The sequence below is a fragment of the Zonotrichia leucophrys genome, chromosome 1A, assembly GCF_028769735.1.
Source record: "Zonotrichia leucophrys gambelii isolate GWCS_2022_RI chromosome 1A, RI_Zleu_2.0, whole genome shotgun sequence".
Taxonomy (NCBI): Eukaryota; Metazoa; Chordata; class Aves; order Passeriformes; family Passerellidae; genus Zonotrichia; species Zonotrichia leucophrys.
In genome coordinates this window covers 22,907,829-22,925,842 of record NC_088170.1, presented here as the reverse complement: position 1 = coordinate 22,925,842, position 18,014 = coordinate 22,907,829, and the positions used below count along the sequence as shown (strand labels likewise).

Below are 18,014 nucleotides of genomic sequence, written 5' to 3'. Positions count from 1 at the left end.
AACCCAAACAAAACAAAAAACCAAAAAAAACCCACCCAAGACAAAAAAACTACCCAGAAAAAGAAAAGCTAAATATAAAATATATCCTTGCATTAGACAACAGCTGTTACAGTAAGGACATGAGACAATTTCAAAGTTCTCTTCAACTGATTAGAACTGAATAGTAATACAATGGAAAATGTCTTCCATCTTAATAAACAAGTATTCTTCCTTAATATAGAATGTACTATTAATTACTGAAAATGCTACTGAAATGGCTTTAAATTCATTGTGTACTAAACAACTTGACTTTTGGAGAATATTTTTTAACACACACGCTTAATTTACACATTATTCTTTTCTTCTTTGAAAAAGTGTGCAAATGACCAAGAAGTCCACACAACACTCACTCTTTGCTTAACTTTTCACATTTTATTGCAAAATATCTTAAATCCTGTGGATTCCATGCCCTCTGTAATAAAAAAATGTCCTTTCAAAATATATTAAAGCAAAACCTAAAATTTTATGAAGCATTTAATTAATTGTAATAATTGAAAAATTAGTTATTTCTTTTGGTTTTGTGACTATAGAGAGAATTTTTAGTGGCAAAATAAATAATAATTGATTTTAAATATCTTCACTGAAAATGAAGTAATCCAAACAAATCTAACATTTGCTCCTTTGTCTATATGCATCCTAATTAAGTTTAATTAGATGTAATCACCTGTCATTTCCACTTCTCCTGCATTCTGAAATCTGGCAATATATAAACCAGCTTGCTTTTTCATGCAGGATTCAATTGCAGGAAATCAAAGATGTGTTTATATAGTCTGAACTTCTGGATAAAGGTTTGTGAACTACTGAACACTTAAAAAGCTTCTTAAGTTCTTCCGTAGTAGATATTGCATCCTTGTTCTCTGTAAATTCTAATCTGAATGATTGTTACCTGCTACTGAATTTATCCAAGATGGAATTGTTGCCTGTAGATTTTCCACATTTTATCTCAAAGTTAACAGAGTTAATACTCCTGACAACTTCATACATACAATTTTTTCTCTTTTTTGCCTATATGATTAGTTTTCTTAAATGTCTTTTTATTAGGAAATCCCTAATAGTTTAAAGGCATGAAATAGCAGTATTTAATTAAAGAAGAAGTACTACTACTTCAAAACAAAAGTTATTATTCTGTATTTAGGCTGAACCAAAAAATCCATTTCGTACACCCACTCTTCTGTTGTAATTATGTTCCAGCAAAACCTCTCCCAAATCTGCAGAAGACTGGTAGTTCATTTTATGAATTTTAGTACTTAAAATGGAAAAAAATATCAGCTCATAATTTTTAGACCTTTGTGGAATTCTCTGTACCACATGGAAACAAACTCTCTTATCTGCTCAGAGACTGATGTGAGAAAAAGCAGTATCACCTCTGAATATATTACCAGGATAAAATAGCTGCTTTCCAGCAGAGGGAGAAAAGGATGATGGTGGCCATGATATCCACATGCCTGTAAAGCTCTGTACTTCACTGATATCTTTATTTCCACACCAAGCAGAAAGATGAATCTTCCAGTTTCTAAAAGAAATGATGCTGTGAAGTTGCTGAGAACTGGATTTGGCACGATTTTTTCCCATCATTCTCTTAAATAAATCCCAAAGTCTTACACTTGCTTGTTAGGCTTATACATACAGACTGCTTCCTTTTCCGCTCTGGCTGCTTTCCTCGACATTGGCTGGCTTCAAAGGATGGAGAAGAGGAGGAAACATGCTGACAATGCTCACACTTTCTGTGAGTCTCTTTCATTTATTGTAGCCTTTAGCTCACACGAATTTCAGCTTTGAGGCATTTGCTTGTACAGCCGTCTCGTCACCGACAGTTTCTCCAGCTGCCCCAAATCCTTTCCAGCTCTGCTCTATTTTAAGGACCTGGCTGCACCACATCTTCTGGGTGAAGAGAGAGAAACAAAAATAAGTGTTTATTTGCCAATGTCTTCTGGATTTAAAACAACTCAGCAGCTAAGCCCTGCTGGGGAAATAGTTGCCACATTTGTTTACTTCAGAAACACCAAGCACCTTTTCTGTATCAGGGACTTCAAGTGTTTCATGAATAACTGCTTTGGTATTAGTGCATTTAATCCTTTTTACGCAGAAGCCACTGGGGATATTATACACTTATTAATAAACCTAATTGTAAGTGTCTATACCTGGCTGTTGACATGTGGGTTTGAAGAGCTTGTTACAGGCAGTGGAGGTCTATACACTGCAGGACCCTGCAGAACAATGCAGCTGGCCCATGCTGGGAGACTCGGATGGGATGCCCACACAGAAATATTTTGTGCTCTCTGAGCTGTAACTGAGCTATTTGCACCGTGGTGGCAGACATGAGACAGAACCTCCAGGAGGTCCCCTCATCCTCCCAGAGCAGCAGTGGAAGGTCAGGATGGAGGTGTGTCTCAGCACCAACTGCTTGTCTGTAGTGCCTCCCTAGTCCTCTGCTCCGAAAGGAATTTCCCTCTCACAAGTGTGTGACTCCATTGATTTGTCATGTCAGCTTAAACACATGGCTTGCCTGTGGACAATCACAAATAGGCATCTGTCTTTAGGTTTCATAATCTGGAGCTGAATTTCTCCACGAGACTCATTGTTAGGCCCTCACTTTTATTGCTTTGTACCATATCAGGATTACACCACCGGGTTCTGGAGAGCTCCTGGAGTAGGTGTCACAACAAGGCACTGCATTCTCCAAGAAGACTGGAAATATGCAGTCAAGGAGCTTGTGAAACATGCAGATTTAGAGCACCCTGAGTGCATGCACTGGAATACAATCAGGCCTTAAGGCAACTGAGCATACACAGGGCATGGGCAAATGTACACAGACAGGGCACTGGCTAATGCAAGTTAGAGCCATCCCTAAGGCAAGTTGGTCCTAAATATTTATTGGGACTGTTAAGCCACTTTTGACTGCTGTGTTTTGTGGGGTTTTTTTGGGTTTTTTTTTGGTTTGTTTTTTTTTTTTGCCATATGATTCTTCAGACCCTGTACCAAGTATAGATTGCAGGATCCAAGGACTGGACTATTATTCTTCAGTGAATCTTACAATAGAAAGCACAACACTGCCTAACTTGTCTGATGGTTAGAAAAACACAAATGTAATACTAATTTGTACTACCCAGAATATATAAAAGACTGTATCCTAGATTAAAACTCATTGGAAAGTACATATTGAATACCTTAAAAACCACATTTGACAATATATTTACATTTCTCTTTCACACCACTCACTGTCAGAGAAATTGGTGAGAAACAGCAGCAAAGCTGATGTTGTAACAAAACTTAGATTTCTGGCCTTATTGACACCAGACTGGCTTTCCTGGAGTTAATCTGCTGAGGAATACAAGAGTCTATTGAGCAGAAACACACAGAAGCTGTTCAGATCTGGAAATGTGTAGCTGCCTTGGCATGGCACTGCCCCAAGCATTTATGCTCTACAAACACATCTGAACTTCTCTGAGCCTTGAACTACTGGCTTTGTATAGTGCCAGGCTATGTCATGGGGACCTGCTGGCTCAGGTTGGCTCTGACTCAGGTACTTCAGTATACACCAGAAATTTGGCCTTCATGTCTAAAAATAAACAGGTAAAATTTTCAAATATGAACTATCCCTCTTTTCTTTAGATCATCTTGGAGGGTCTCTAATAATACATATATTCAAGATAGACTTGATAGATTCAAGCAATCAAGATAGATTGCTCAAGAGCCAAGCTACAAACTTTTACATATTCTCTGGTTGCTTAAGCCATTCTTAGCCACAAATATTTGCTGCCAGTCTAATATCTGGATACACAAAAGACTGATTGACTCATATTCACACTGAACTTACAATGTATGTCATTAGTGTTTTAAACAAAATTTCTTTGCTACACCCAGATTTCATCTTCTGTTGTTAACGGATGTAGCACTTATTCCAAGGGAGCTTCATCTCTCAGCAAAGACACGTGGTTTTTAAAATTCCTTACATTGTGTAGCAGACTCAACCAATGTGGTCCATTTATTCCCCCTTCAGCACATTATCTCCAGTATGTAAAATGAATTATTACCTCTTCTCCAGTGTAACAGAGCATTATGCTCCATAGAAAACCCAAAACTTGTAGGCTGTGTTCCCACAAAATGTTCTTCCATGATGTCTGGGTGTCTGTAATGACACTTATTTCACTAACTGGTCATTCGTATTGTTCTAATAGTATTAAAAGTATATGTTAACATTAAAACTTTATTGAACTGGTTCCCAGAGGACATTAGAGTCTGAGGCTGAAGCTCATTCCCATGCAGCTCATTTGCCAGCCAAAGGAATACACATTTTACATGTGATTTATTGATGCATGCTCCAGCTGTTCAGCGTCTGCTTGGGAGATTTTCATTCTGGCTGCACGAACTCTGGGTAAGACCTTGCTGCTGTCTCATAGGAGTCTTATAAATTTTAAATAGTGCTATTTAAGTGTGTTAAGTGTATAAAGCTCATGGCATTTATGTGAGAATCACTTTGTCCAGCCCTAAAGTAGAAACCACTTCAGACATAAAATACAACTGCTATTTAGTACCTCTAAAATGCTGTAGAAATTTGAAGATATATTCCATATATCTATGAAACTACTACACTATGAAAGTAGTGTAGAAAACAACAAGAAAACAAGCATCCTTTTTAATATTAATACTATTATTCTAATTGGTAGTAAATATAAAGTTCCTTCTAAACCCTTGGTGTGATCTGTTTTCCTAAGTGAATCAGAAGAGAGACTTAACAGCTATTGAATCATCAGCTGTGTTTTCAATAGCATATGGGATTTCTCCCTTAAGTACCAATGCAGCCCAATCCTGCTTAGGTTGTGATAGCTGATTAGATCACAGCTTGGGGCATACACAGTAATTGCTATTAACTTAATTATTTTACCTTATATTTAACATGCTACTGCACTTCCACTATTCTCTCTAGCACTGCTCCATTTTTATCTTTCCAGTTAGATGACAAAATCATCCAAAAGCTAACCAGCATCAAAAAGAAGGCCACAAAATCCCACTCTTGCTTATTCTTTCAGATTTCTTTCTTTCTTTTTTTTTGAAGGTGGCTGAGAAGTGTTGGTTAACATATGGCTACCCTTTAGGTTAATGCTTTTGTTTTGATGATGTTGCTAAAGGGGCTTAGAGGAACTTTTTCCAGTGTTACCACTCAGTGCAACTACTGCCTTGGGAATTGTATAGCTTTATTTTTCAATAAAAGCTTAGATTTTATATTAGTCATATTGTTGCACCTATTCAGTTAGAAGATTAAAGTGTGTTTTGCAGAAGTGATTGAGAGTTTAGAAAAAGTGGATCTTGCCTGAGCTACATATAGCTCTCCAACTACCTGTTTTGTCTGCCTATCCACGTGCTATGTAGTGTTTGCTTTGTCTTCAGGAGGTCTTTTACTGCCTTCTCTCTTTTGACCTAACAAAAGCTCAAGGGAGAAGAGGTTAGAAGAACTTCCTGCTTTTGGACACGTGGTAAGTTGGAAACCATTAACAGTGCAAGGCAATTAAGCCCAAATATGTTGAGACCCTGATTTGTGGTGGTAAGGCATGAGAACAGGTTGCCCAGAGAAACTGTGGTTGCACTTCATCACAGAAACCGAGAAGATGAAAGCAACCACCTGTCCCTGTTATTTGCTTGCACTGTAGTGTGCCACTGGGATATCCTGATTATGGGGCTGCTTCTTGCGGGGGAGTCACCATCAAAGCCTGGACAGTGGTGCAGGGGCAATGATCTGGAATGATGAGCCACTTGTGGGAGCAGGCTTTCTCTTTTATACAGGTATACATTTATGAGGAAGATTCAGCTTTGTCTAGGGTAAGACCACCTCCTTTCAAATTACATTTATTCTACAGGCTTGGGCCTGAATGGAAAGGGAAGCTACATTAAGACTAAGTTATTTATTGAGACTTCAGTTTGTGTGGTGAGACACTAGAACAGGCTGCCCAGAGAAACTGTGGATGCCCCTTTGTTGGAAGTGATGCCCATCACAGGCCAGGGTAGGAGTACAGACAATTTTATTCATGTTGAAGACTTTTGCCAGTTTTACATTACAAGAGAAAATGCTGTTCTTACTCAAAGTTCATTGAAGAAACAGCTCTGGGCACATGTGCAATCTGTATTAACTAATTTTACACCTGGGTAGCTAATGGAGAGCATCACACATTTTGTCTTTTAAAGGCAGGGAATCATGATGAAGTGGCCATTGTGAGTATTTGGGATCTTCAGACATTTTATCACTCTCCAGTGAGCATTCCCTGAGTGCAGCCCCAGACCCTGAGAGTCTGTCCGGTTGCTCCATGTGACTGCATATGAAAATGTCAAGGGTGCTTCTGAATACCTTTACCAGGAAAATGAGGCTAAAATTCACATTATCTTTTAAGCTGTGTATACATGTGCACACAAGCACACACACTCACAAACACACTTCTGTGCCTCTTTATGAAATCCACTTTACTAAGCATGATCTACCCTTTTAAATCCATGCAGAGCCTCAAGAGTCACTTTGTACTTGTCAACATTTTCTAGCTTGTTGCTGACCAGTGATACCAAATCTTCCTATCAATGTCAGATATAAAAAAAATCCTCCTTTTTTTTCCTCTGGGATATCCGCATATTTGAGAAGGATTTTATTAGCCTATTTTGAGCTCTCATTTTTACTCCTCTTTTAGACCATTATTTTGAACAATCCTGCCTTTGTTATGCTTATTTAAGGGGAGAGATAAAAATATTTTATTGTAAATATATCCCAGCAAAAGCAGAATGAACATTAGCTGTCTGTAAGGGTTAACCCATTACTGAAAAGCATGCCTGATAAATTGAAAGTGTGGCTCTCAGCCAAGAGAGATCGGTATATTCTGAGCATTCATTTTCTGCCTTAGGAGTGGCAAATCCTGTTGCTGGTATCAGATGTGATACAGCTTCTGAAAGAAGCAACCTCAGAGGCAAATTCATGCTTTGCTATTCAGGGAGCTATCCACTAACAGTGTACATGAATTAAGGGCATGCCTTGCTTACAAATTATTGTTGTATCTGGAATTGCAAATTGTAAATGAGAAAAAAAAAGAAGCCATAAACAACTTTCAAACAGATCAAATTTCATTTTCAAGATACCATGTGGTGTGTCTCGTAATGTAAAAATTTTAAGTGGTATTTATAAATGCTCCTTGACATATTTTACTCCAAATTTCAGCCATATTTTCACCCCACATTTCAGTCACATTTTCTTCCATTCTGAGTACTAAAATCAGAAATTCATTATTCAGATGCCAGGATGGAGTTGTTAATCCAAAAGCATTCCCATAATCTCAGTGTGGATCAGTAAAGAACTCTAGTCAAGCTGTCTGCAAGTGAAGCTGTCACTGAACAAAGTATGATTTAAGAATAACTGAACAGCAGCTAACCTTCCTGTTTTAAAAGATAGTAAATATTCCACAGTATTTTTTTCCTTACAGACTCATTTTGCATTATAATCCCTATTGCATAATTCCCTATCTGCAAACTCTAATTCAGCAGTTTTGTATTTAATTTACATTGTGTTGGATTTACATTGTGCTTAATTTACATCTACACAAGAGCAAGGAACAGAAGTCAGGCTTTGACAAATCCAGGCCATATTAAACCTAATCAAATTCTTTCCAAGGGAAAAAATGTAGAGCCTCGGTGCTAATATTTCTTTGATGTACTGGAATTCATGGAAGATTATGTTGCTCATCTACTAGTCACAGAGGTCTTCAAGGAGGCTTTTGGGGGGTCTTCAATTTTTTCTGGCACATTATGAAGAAGGAAGCACACACCTCCTGGGCATGGCGAGCACCTGTGTGCTTGCTGTCTGCTTCACCCAGTCATGTTGCGTAAAGCCTTCACCAGTGCCTTTGGTGCACCAACCCAGGTGTGTAGGGGGATAGAATATAAGGAAATAAAGACAGTGTAGACAGTAATCTTCCCCCTAAGGAGTTGCAGCTGGGCCAATTATCAATGATTAGGAGCAGACCCGACTTTACCAGGCCACAGCTGTGACCAATGAGAAGAAGATGCTATAAAAGAGTGGGGTGGCTGGTTGAGAAGGGAATTGAAGTCAGTTGGCTGCTTTGTGAAGAAGTAAGAGGCAGTGCTTGAAGGAGCAGCCAACAAGAGCCACCAAGAAGGTTTGGGACTTTTGTGATAAGGCGATGACAGTATGGAACCCCTGCAATAAGATGACAACGCAGTTGTCCTGGGCATCAGAGCCAAGCCTATGGAGAGGGGAAGGTTTTGTATAACAGGAGAGGGAAGACTAAAGTAGCCTTTCCCGTGTTTCTCTGCTGCCTTCTGCTCCTCCCTTCTCAGCCCATGAGGTGCCTTTGCCAGCCCTCAGGCAGCCCAGGACTGTTAGCAACAAGAACGCTGCTCCCTGTAGCAGGCCAGGGGTGTACAGGGGTGGGGAAAGGCATCCTTGGGGAGAAGGACGGGAGAAGGGAGGAGGAGAAAAAGTGGAGACATCCCTAAACACTCTTGAATTCTTTAGTGCTCTACAACAGCCCCTTTTCTCTTACTTTTTGAAGTTAGTTACCATACTTTTACTGAGAGGCAGCTCTTATTATTCCACATGCTTTTGCCTTTCCTGTGAAAAGACATAAAACTTGTTTTCCATATAAAATCACCTCAATTTTCTCTATAAAAGTACTTCATCTGTTCAACTCTTGCAGGTCAAACTCACACAAGAATATAGCAGGCTCTGAAACATCTCAATTCTATACTGCTGACATGCAGTCAATAGTTCATTAAGGAGAAGTAGATATATTTTAAAGAACTTATTAAAATGAAGGATTTTCTTTTGTTTTAAGGAAAACTCATGTATTTATACAGTTACAGAGAGTGTATTACTTTATCTTTCATATAATTCAATTATATTTGTAGAAGATGCCTAATATGCAAAATATGCTTGTTTTGACACTTATGAAATGCACTGACTAATAATTTTCAAGATTTTCTGATGGATGTTTCCTATTGTTCAAGCAATGCAGAAGGAATATCTTTCCTGCCATTTTACGAAATGCAAAATAATTTCTCAGTGAATGTTCTACATTTGCTCTCTCTCCCTAACATTTTCTGGCAGGGAGGAAAAGATGTCAACATGCTCATGTTGAGCATGCGTGAAAAATTTCCCAGTGTGGTTATGTACTCTTGGTATTTTAGCAGTCTGTGGAGAAGAGTCCTGTATATTCATGCACTGACATAGACAAATTATCATTTTTATCACCTTCTAGCTGTTCAATGACATTATATACCTATCCACAGACAACTGTAATCACTTTGGTTTATAATTCATTATTCATTAGAACTTTAATACAACTTGTTTTTCTTTTTCAGAAACCAGACTTTGCAAGTTTGACCTGAGGATGAAATACTCTGAAAGAAATTTTACTGCAGTATGGAAATCAAACCTTCAGAACTAAAGTTCCAGCAACCACAATTTTCCAAGATGCTTTGCATCTTATTTTAAAATTTATTTTATCTCATTATTTATTTCAATAGTTATACTACTTTTTATGGAACTTCTGGATACCTGAGTTTCCTTTGCAATTTCATAGGATTTCAAAGTGGTCAGAAGTCCAAGGTGGGTCTGTCTTCATTTTGTCTTGAAAGTGAACACCCAAATGCACAAAAATGGGCTTTGGCTTTTAAATGTAGTGTTTTGTTACAGCAGAAGCTGTAAACACTTTTTCAAATATCAAGCTATTGGCTAAAACATAATGTTGGTGCAGGGGTTTGTGAATAGCTTCCCTGTGAAATACTTTTTTATGTGAGACTTTTTCTTCAGGCTTGCTTTTGGTCCAGCAAAGATATCCTGAGCTGTAAAGAAACGTTTAAGATCTCCTCTGACACTAGAAGTCTTTGCTTTAGTAACCCCCAAGGCCTGGATCCCTTGGGGACATGGACCCCACGCCCACAAAGTTTTGGTGGGTATATGCAAGCTTAGCTGGTTCCCCTGCATCCTCTCCCTTGATGTGCTACTGAAGCCCCTCGTCCAGTGAGTATTTAATTCCCTTTAGGAAAAGGGAAACTCACCTCCCTGCAAAGGAGCAGCACACACGGAAACCAGGGCACTGCTGGCAGGATATGGTGAGCAGAAGCCTTCCTTGCCACCCTTGTGCACCAGGTTAGAAGGAGAGGCCACTGGTGTGAACAAAGTAAAACAAGTGTCATTCCTCATATCTTGAAACAGTCCGGTAGTATGATCATTGTATGAGAACAATTGGAATCACACATTTACAAAATAGGCGTTTACTTTTTTTTGAAACCAAAATCCACAACTTGTATAGATTACCACGAAGAAAAATAATGCATGTAGAAAAGAAGTTGGAATAAAAGGGGTTCTCCAAACCCTTACTGTACTGAACTTCTTTTATGATGCTTGACTTCTTTTCTTTTTTCCTTTACTTTTTTGCTTCCATGCAATTACAGTTCTTGTGTGAACTAGCAGTTGTCACTAGTGCATTTACAGCAGCACCTTAAAGATTCACTGTTTCAGCTGGGCTAAAGCAAATCCAAGAACTTCAGCTTGGCAAAGCCTCTGAAAATTTACAGTGAGCTTGTGTGCTGTTTTTAAATATGGGCAGCAATATACTTTGGAACATTCTATATTTAAATTTCAGCAGTGATTATTTACTCACTGACCACAAATGCTCCACAAATGTCTTTGTACAGTACCTGCTATGCAAGAGTTGGACTGAGATGTTCAAACTTGAAAATTGATGTCCAAATATCACTGGCAGAGGTGTGATGGGGAGAGGCAGTTGGAACACATTAATTCCCTTATTCTCAGTGCATACTTTTCTGTGGGTTTTGATCCTGCATGAAACAAATCTGTGCTACTTATTACTGTCATCTGCTCCTGGTGTTAGCTGCTACTCTAGGGTGGCTCTCAGCCTGTTACCTCACAGCCCTGGGCTAGGTTTGGTATCCTCAGCTTGTGCCCAGTTCAGGGGGCTGGACAGCCAGCAATCCTACCAAAGTGCTTGACCTTCTACAGTAGGAGCATTACTGTTTCACTCTGTTAATATTAGCTTCCACTGACTCAGGCTTTTTTTTTTACCTCAGAGGTGTGAGGGAGCTTCAAGCCTTCCCTGTTCAGACCCCAAAGAAGCATCTGAGAGTCTTGCTGGATTGTGAAGAACAAGAAGGTGACATGTAAGCAGACCAGGATCATCTACATAGTGGCTGCTTCTTGCTGCTGTCCCTGTGAATTTTGTTTTAGAGCAAAAAGCATGGTAGTGTAATGGCTTATGTGAGTGTTTACATGAACACAAGCACAGGTCTGCATCAACGTAGTTTGAATTAAAAGACTGCTGTCCAAGCAGAGATTGCTGTCATGTACTGCCTATGAGCACTGGGAGGTGTTTTGGAAGATATTCCAGCTCTTGTCAGGCCAGCTTTAGATAAGGGCTGGTGTGAAAGCAATGACCCCAGCAGCTGCAGGCTGTGGCAGCACTGGGCCCCAGTCTGGACCTCTGCCTGCTGGGACTTGCAGGGCAGGGCTGAAGAAGGAAGACAGCAGTGGGTGAAAGGCTGGGAGAAATGCTCCCTTAGACCATTCCTTCCTTAGGAACCCTTGTATGGGGAAGTGTAATACTGGATTTCTTTTAGAGGCCTCAGAGGCTATGCTTTTGGTAAAGCTAAACTGGGATATTATCCCGGAGAAAATATCAGTGTAAATATCCATTTTAAGCCACTAGAGTAGATTGAAACACTGCATTTGAATTACTTGTAATAGCTAATTTGTTGATCTACACAAAAGGTTAGTTGCAATTTCAAAGCTAGTTCTATTAGATTTTATATAATGATACACTTTATTACATTATAGGACAGCAGATCCTGTTGTTTGTGTGTTGTTTCAAGTGCTTTACTTTGCTGTTGAGACCTTGCCATCACAGTCTTGGTGTCTGTAATCTGTTCTGTGGGTCAAAAATGGGCATCAAAGGCCTGGTTTTTTTTCTTTTTTGAGTCAGTTTTCATTGTTACAAAGGCTTTGAGAAAGTTTCTGGTATTTTTGTACAGGAAGCTTGTAGGAGACAAAGCAATAATAGGCTGAAAAATAAAAGGCTCTTTCCCAAGTAGCATGATATCACTCTAACCTCAGGCTGTATCACAGAGAAAATTACTAGCTAGGGTCTTTTATTAAAATATTTTCTATCAATCTGCTTATTAAATTCTATGAGAAAAGGTTAAAAGTGACATGTTTGCATTGTCTACCATAGAGGTGCCATTTTCTCTGACAGACATCTGTTACTCAATTATCATTATCTCACATTTCTTAATTTTCTAGTCCAACTCTTAATAGGGTCTCCAGCATGGAAGGCTCAGTTCAGCAGCAGGCTGGGAAACATTCTTCTCCTCTTTTGCAGAGAAAACTTCCAGGACTTGGTCTCCATTAAAAGAAATGATCAAGTTTGTGCTCCAACAGTTCAAGATTTTCAAAAACATGCTGCTATTTTAATGTTCATGGTATTTTCCCCCTAAATATTTAGACTGTGTCATGGCAACAGCTGCTTTTAGTTCTAAATTTGTTTTGCCATCCTTCATTTAAGAAAAAAAATGGCAGTTTCAATTTTTTCCCCTTAAATGTAAAATTCAGTATTTTAAACTTAACTATAAACAGCTATACCAATGGTTTGTGGTCTGCTTTGGATTCTCTATGTAAACGGAAATTACCATACTGATTGCTATTCATTATGAAGAGGCACCTAAAACTATAAGATAAAGGCAAATATAAAGTATGCACAATGCGTGTTGTAGGTTTTTTGGAAGCGGGATGGCAAGTAGAGGGTAAGTAGCAAAATTAGTATTCTCAGTACATATTTAAAAATCAAGAAGTAAGCTAAAAATAATTGTATCATAACAGGGGCAATCAATGGTCCAATTTTTTCCAGTGCATGAGTGCAAAGCGGATTGAATAACTGAATGTACAAATTCTTGATATTAACAACTGAACGTTTTATTGCCCAAGACAGAGCTAAGGAAAAGGACATTAAAGATCCTTAAATGTAACTATTAACAAATGTAGCACAATTAATTGTTGCTGCTGTCATTATTGCTAGTATATTTGAAGAGTGCTGGAAGAAAAATGTAGTGGATTCCACAACATGTAGTTTCTGAGTGCATTTGGATGATTTCTTACCTTGGTCAAAATAAGAGACTTAATTCTGTTGCAGAAATCCTACATTTCTTTTTAGAGTAGTCTGATCAGCAAGTAAATCAGTCAAATTTAATGAAAAAAGTGCATGCAAGTCTTTTGCCTACATAAGCAATACACAGGTCCTTAATGGGTATTTTATTAAAAAATAAACTGTTCTACTCAAATTCTGATTACCAACTGATTATTATAAATATTTATTCAACTTACATATATTTATAAGGGAACGGGACAATGTACAGATAGAAAAAGGTGCAATGACTTAATATAAAAAGGAAACTGTTTTGACCTTTTAAAAAATTTAAGTCTGAGAAAACCCTACTACTCTACTACCTAGTAGTAGTGAGACTTTACAGTAGAGCTGAAATATGCTGCTAGTTTTAGCTCTGAAGTGCCACTGCTTTATGCAGGATGGTTAAGGCAAGATATGTACTAATGGCTGATGGACAACAAAGAGATTTATAATTGGATTGTGCTTATGATCAAGAAACTACACCTTGCCACAGGAGGAACACACAAAACAGACATACAGATATTTCATACCAGTTAATTCTGTACCACTCTTTCCCCTATTTGTTTCAAAGCGAGAGTATGAATCTATACATGCTACTGTGTGTATTGATTTGCACAGAACCTGCTGGATGCTTGATCCAGGAAAGCTCCTTTCACTCCCTTAGTGGAAGTAACCATACCATTAAAGTTACAGTTTGTCATATGTGCATCCTCCTCTGAATCAGGGCTGTAAGCATTGAATAGGACAAGGAATTGATACTAAACACTGTCTTCTTTGTAGAAAATTCATTATGAAATACTTATTATGCCTCTCTAATCTCAATGTTTTTCAATGTTTTAAACAATTTCTGTAACAGTTTTTTCCTGTTGGAAAGTGTAATTGCAGGTTTTCTTCCTTTTCTGGTGCAAGGCTTACAAACATTCTTTAAGATCATTACATTATCTCAAGTACCTTTAAAAAACTTCCCTCTGATCAGCTCCATGTTCTGTGTATTGTAGGAGATACAGATAATAGAGTTATTCACATAAATTTGCATTAATGATACTGAATTTCCTTAAAAGTCTAAATTTAATCTACATTTCAAAAAATGAAAAAGTGTGACCAACATTTTTCTGATAGGCACACTAGCTGAGCATCAGCTTTATGGCTGTTTGTCAAAGCAGATAGAAAATAAAAGCCTTTTCTTTAAGATATAGGGCAAAACTTGGAAATTGTAAATGCATCTGGGCAGCTGAGGTCCCAGTCTTGAAAGGCAGCTGGAGCACACCTACATAGCTGTGTGCTTTCATGTTCCAGTTCATCTGCTTTTGACAACATCAAGGCTCTGACACCCACAGTGCAGACTTTGCTCATTGCTTTTGGGGGCTACTCCTCCCCTACCCTACAGTTAGGAAGATTTGATGCTTGGGGTGATGGAGCCTGTAGCATGTAAAAACCTGCCTGTATTTCTTAGGTTACCAAGTAACACTAAGTCCATGTTTTTTGTCCCTGTAAAATGTTGATGGTTTTAACTGAGCTCTTAGTTGAGATCACACGCTGGTTGTTTTCCTTCCTTCCACCTTGCTGCTGTTCATTCCAGCTTCCCTTTATGCTTGCCAAGCATTTGTACAACAGGCAGGTGTTTTGTGAAATGCTGGATCTTGGACACATTAACTCTTCAGCTGTAAGATGGATTCAGGAGGGGCAGGACCGTATCAGTGTGGAGCACTGATGACAAGCAATGTCTCCAGATCCTCCATCCCTGGAGGCAGATAGATTTCAGGAGCTTGCCCTAGGCCACCAGAAATGGGTCACTTCTGCCCTGAAGTGGAAACAGTTGCACAATAGAGGTGGCCACCCCTAACAGCTCGAAGTTCATGACTGGGTCAGCACTGGCCTGCTATTACTCCTGGGCTTGTGAGGATTCATGAGACAATCAATCATATGGCCTGTGTGTGGATAATGGGGATAACTAATGTGCCTGAAATAGCATCTGGCTTTCTGATAATGGACTTCCCAAAGTGCACTGAGTGTCATTAATAGTATTCATGGCTGCAGGTTGCTTGCCAGAAAAAGTAAGTAAATACATTCACCAGAATTCAACACAGACTAGCATCACAATGAAATATGCAGGAAAGGCACCTGAAGAAAGTGTAAGCACCTTGGGAATTTGAGCGGCCAAATAGAGATTGTTTTGCATGGGCTGTTCTCTAGTACTGTGTCTTCCAGAGGCACCAAGGTGAACCGAGAGGCTGCTGAACAAGAAGCATGAGAGCTGAATGCAAAACTGGCACCCTCTAACTGGCCCCCCCTGTGCCCTCACCCAGGCAGCATGCTGGGAGCAGGCAAATCCAGCACCCCAGGAAAAATAGCTTTTTAAGTTGACCACACAGGTTACCTGCCAGCCTTGACTTTTTAAGGAAAGATTGTCAGTTATTTGTCTGCTCTATCTCTCATTTTCCCCTGTCCCTCCATGAAATCTGCCTTGGATCATGAAAGACTGAGAGAGAAAAAGGTAACATGCGAACTGTTCTCAAATCTGAGGCAAAACCATTTCACTACAGGCAGTTTCCTTGACAATAACAATTTCATTAGTCACAATGAAATCAGAAATCATTGTCCATAATGCTTGCAGTAGAAATACTATGAATGGCAGTTAACAGGACTGGATTTGTTTCCTCCAGGTTTTCTTCAGTCTTTTCCCTAAGCATTCCTAATGCCAGGATGCTCCATGGTCCATTCTTCTCTGCAGGCTGATCCTGAGCTTTTAACCAAAACTACACTACTATTCTGCTGCAGGCTTTATCTCTTCCCCATACAACTCAGCTTGACTATGTTGAGAACCAAGCATTTAAATGAAAGTCCTTTCTATGCTGACCCCAGAAATTAAACAGAATTGTGGAGCCTTCCTTCAGGCAGGTAGCAGAGCTCTGAGTGATGGCTATCATGGAGCTTGGTGCTGTAGAGAGGGTTGTGATCAGTTAATGCTCTATTTTATTTATAATTCAATATCAGCACAAAAAGGCAGATATAAGTCAGGGTATTAAATATTTGCATAATTTTCTTTTTTCATTACATTGGTAATTGTGTAGCCCTTTGCAGCTGATTTACACAACTCATTTTTGTGCAAACAAAACGGTTATAAGCACTAATTAGGGTATTTTATTTTAGCAGTGCACAGCCCCCAAAATTTTCATCTTGGATATCTATATCTCTTCAGAGCTTAAAGCCTGAGCACTGAGGGAAATGGTGTCTCTTTGTCTTGGTGCAAGTTACAAAAAGAGGAAAAGGCAAGTAGGTGGTCCCAAGAAGTCTGCTGTCTAGTGGGATTTGTGTGTGTTTGGCCCAAGGATGCTGTCATGACCAAGAATCTACATCTGCTAACTCTGATCTTGTTTGCTGTAGTTCAAGGGACTGAGGTAAAACCTTAAAAATGTTTTCTTTAAAGGGAAATAGAGAAAATCTTCCTGCCCCCTTAAAACATCAGATGGCTAAATCCCAAGTCACACAGGTAGATAATATGGACAGCAGATGGATTGCAGGTTCCTGAACACACAAACACAGTCCATAAAACTCCCACCTTCCCCTTTTGCTTATTTGAAGGCTGTGGCCAACTTCCCTAAACTAATTGTGCTCATATTTTGTCTGATTCCTAAATCTTTTTGGAACTGACAGACCAAGTAACTTGGGTTTTAACTTCTTGATGGGCCCATTTCCACAGACAGGCTCAGAAATCCTCCTCTTCTGCTGAAATCCCCCACTTAGCCGATGTGAGAGATTCATAAACACGGCAAGCCAAAGGGACCATGTCTCCTGCACTGGCCTAAGGTGGATATTCCCCATGGAGGCTGACAATGACTGCCTACCACTCTATGGCAGGATGTCCAACTATTTTTTCTTAACATTTGTTAAGAAAAGTCCAAAACTATGTCTAAAAAAAAAATCAATTGTTGGTATACTCATTATGTCTCATCTGTGAACTTTTTGACCTGATGTTCAACAATGTGACAATAGCTTTCAAGATAAGACACTTTTTAAATAAAAAGAAAATATAGAATGATAAAATAGAAGAGCAGTGGGCAGAGAAGATGCTGTATGGAGTTCATCTCTGGTCTGCCTAGTGCTCAGTTCTGACAGGATTGGTATCAGTTTTTTAATGAAATCACATTTGTATGTGAGTTGCACACATTTATGTAACACTTAGTAAGAATAGAGTAACACAGCCTCGGGCTTGCACCTAAAAGAATCAGAATCTACCCTTCTCCCCAGATGGCACAGCCAAATACTACAGAGCCATCAACAACAACGCTCAAGTATTTTTATCAGAATGATATGGAAGTTTTGATCCAGAAACCCATAGAAGTTGCAACATCTTAATATTATAAAAGTTATTTAGGTGATTTTTGACTTTCATTTGCAGAAGAGATTTTCCTTCATACCTTCTAAAGCCCCTCGTAGTCAAAAATGTGTATGTAAACATGTCAGTTCTTTAGTAAAAAAAAAAAACAAACTAAAAGTTTAGTAGACCTAAAAGCTAAGGCATTTTTCCTAGCTTAGAGGTAATTTATGGTGCAAATCTCCATTTACTGAGAAACATTATATTCCTCCAGCAACTGAACCCTCTGCCTGATCATCTTCATATTTCTTTCTTTAGGAAATACATAAGAACAGGAAATTAAAAAAAAATAATCTCTTCTTTAGAATGCTCACAGAATAAAACCTTTCCTTGATGATATTTCTTTTGCTTTTGATTAATTCTAGCGTTATACATGCTCCAGATAACCTGCATGTTGCAGTATCAAGTAAAAA

General features: G+C 38.8%; 1 long non-coding RNA gene across 2 annotated transcripts; it reads left to right on the top strand.

Moving 5' to 3' along the window:
* The first annotated feature begins 8,096 nt into the window (after window positions 1–8,096).
* On the top strand, window positions 8,097–13,970 carry LOC135456938 (uncharacterized). Of its 2 annotated transcripts, XR_010442634.1 has the most exons (7): window positions 8,097–8,186; window positions 9,391–9,449; window positions 9,556–9,637; window positions 9,842–9,980; window positions 10,053–10,143; window positions 11,122–11,211; window positions 12,426–13,970. It is a non-coding gene; the product is annotated as an uncharacterized LOC135456938 (long non-coding RNA). The 2 variants fall into 2 exon arrangements; XR_010442636.1 differs by lacking the exons at window positions 9,842–9,980; window positions 10,053–10,143.
* Window positions 13,971–18,014: the final 4,044 nt, after the last annotated feature.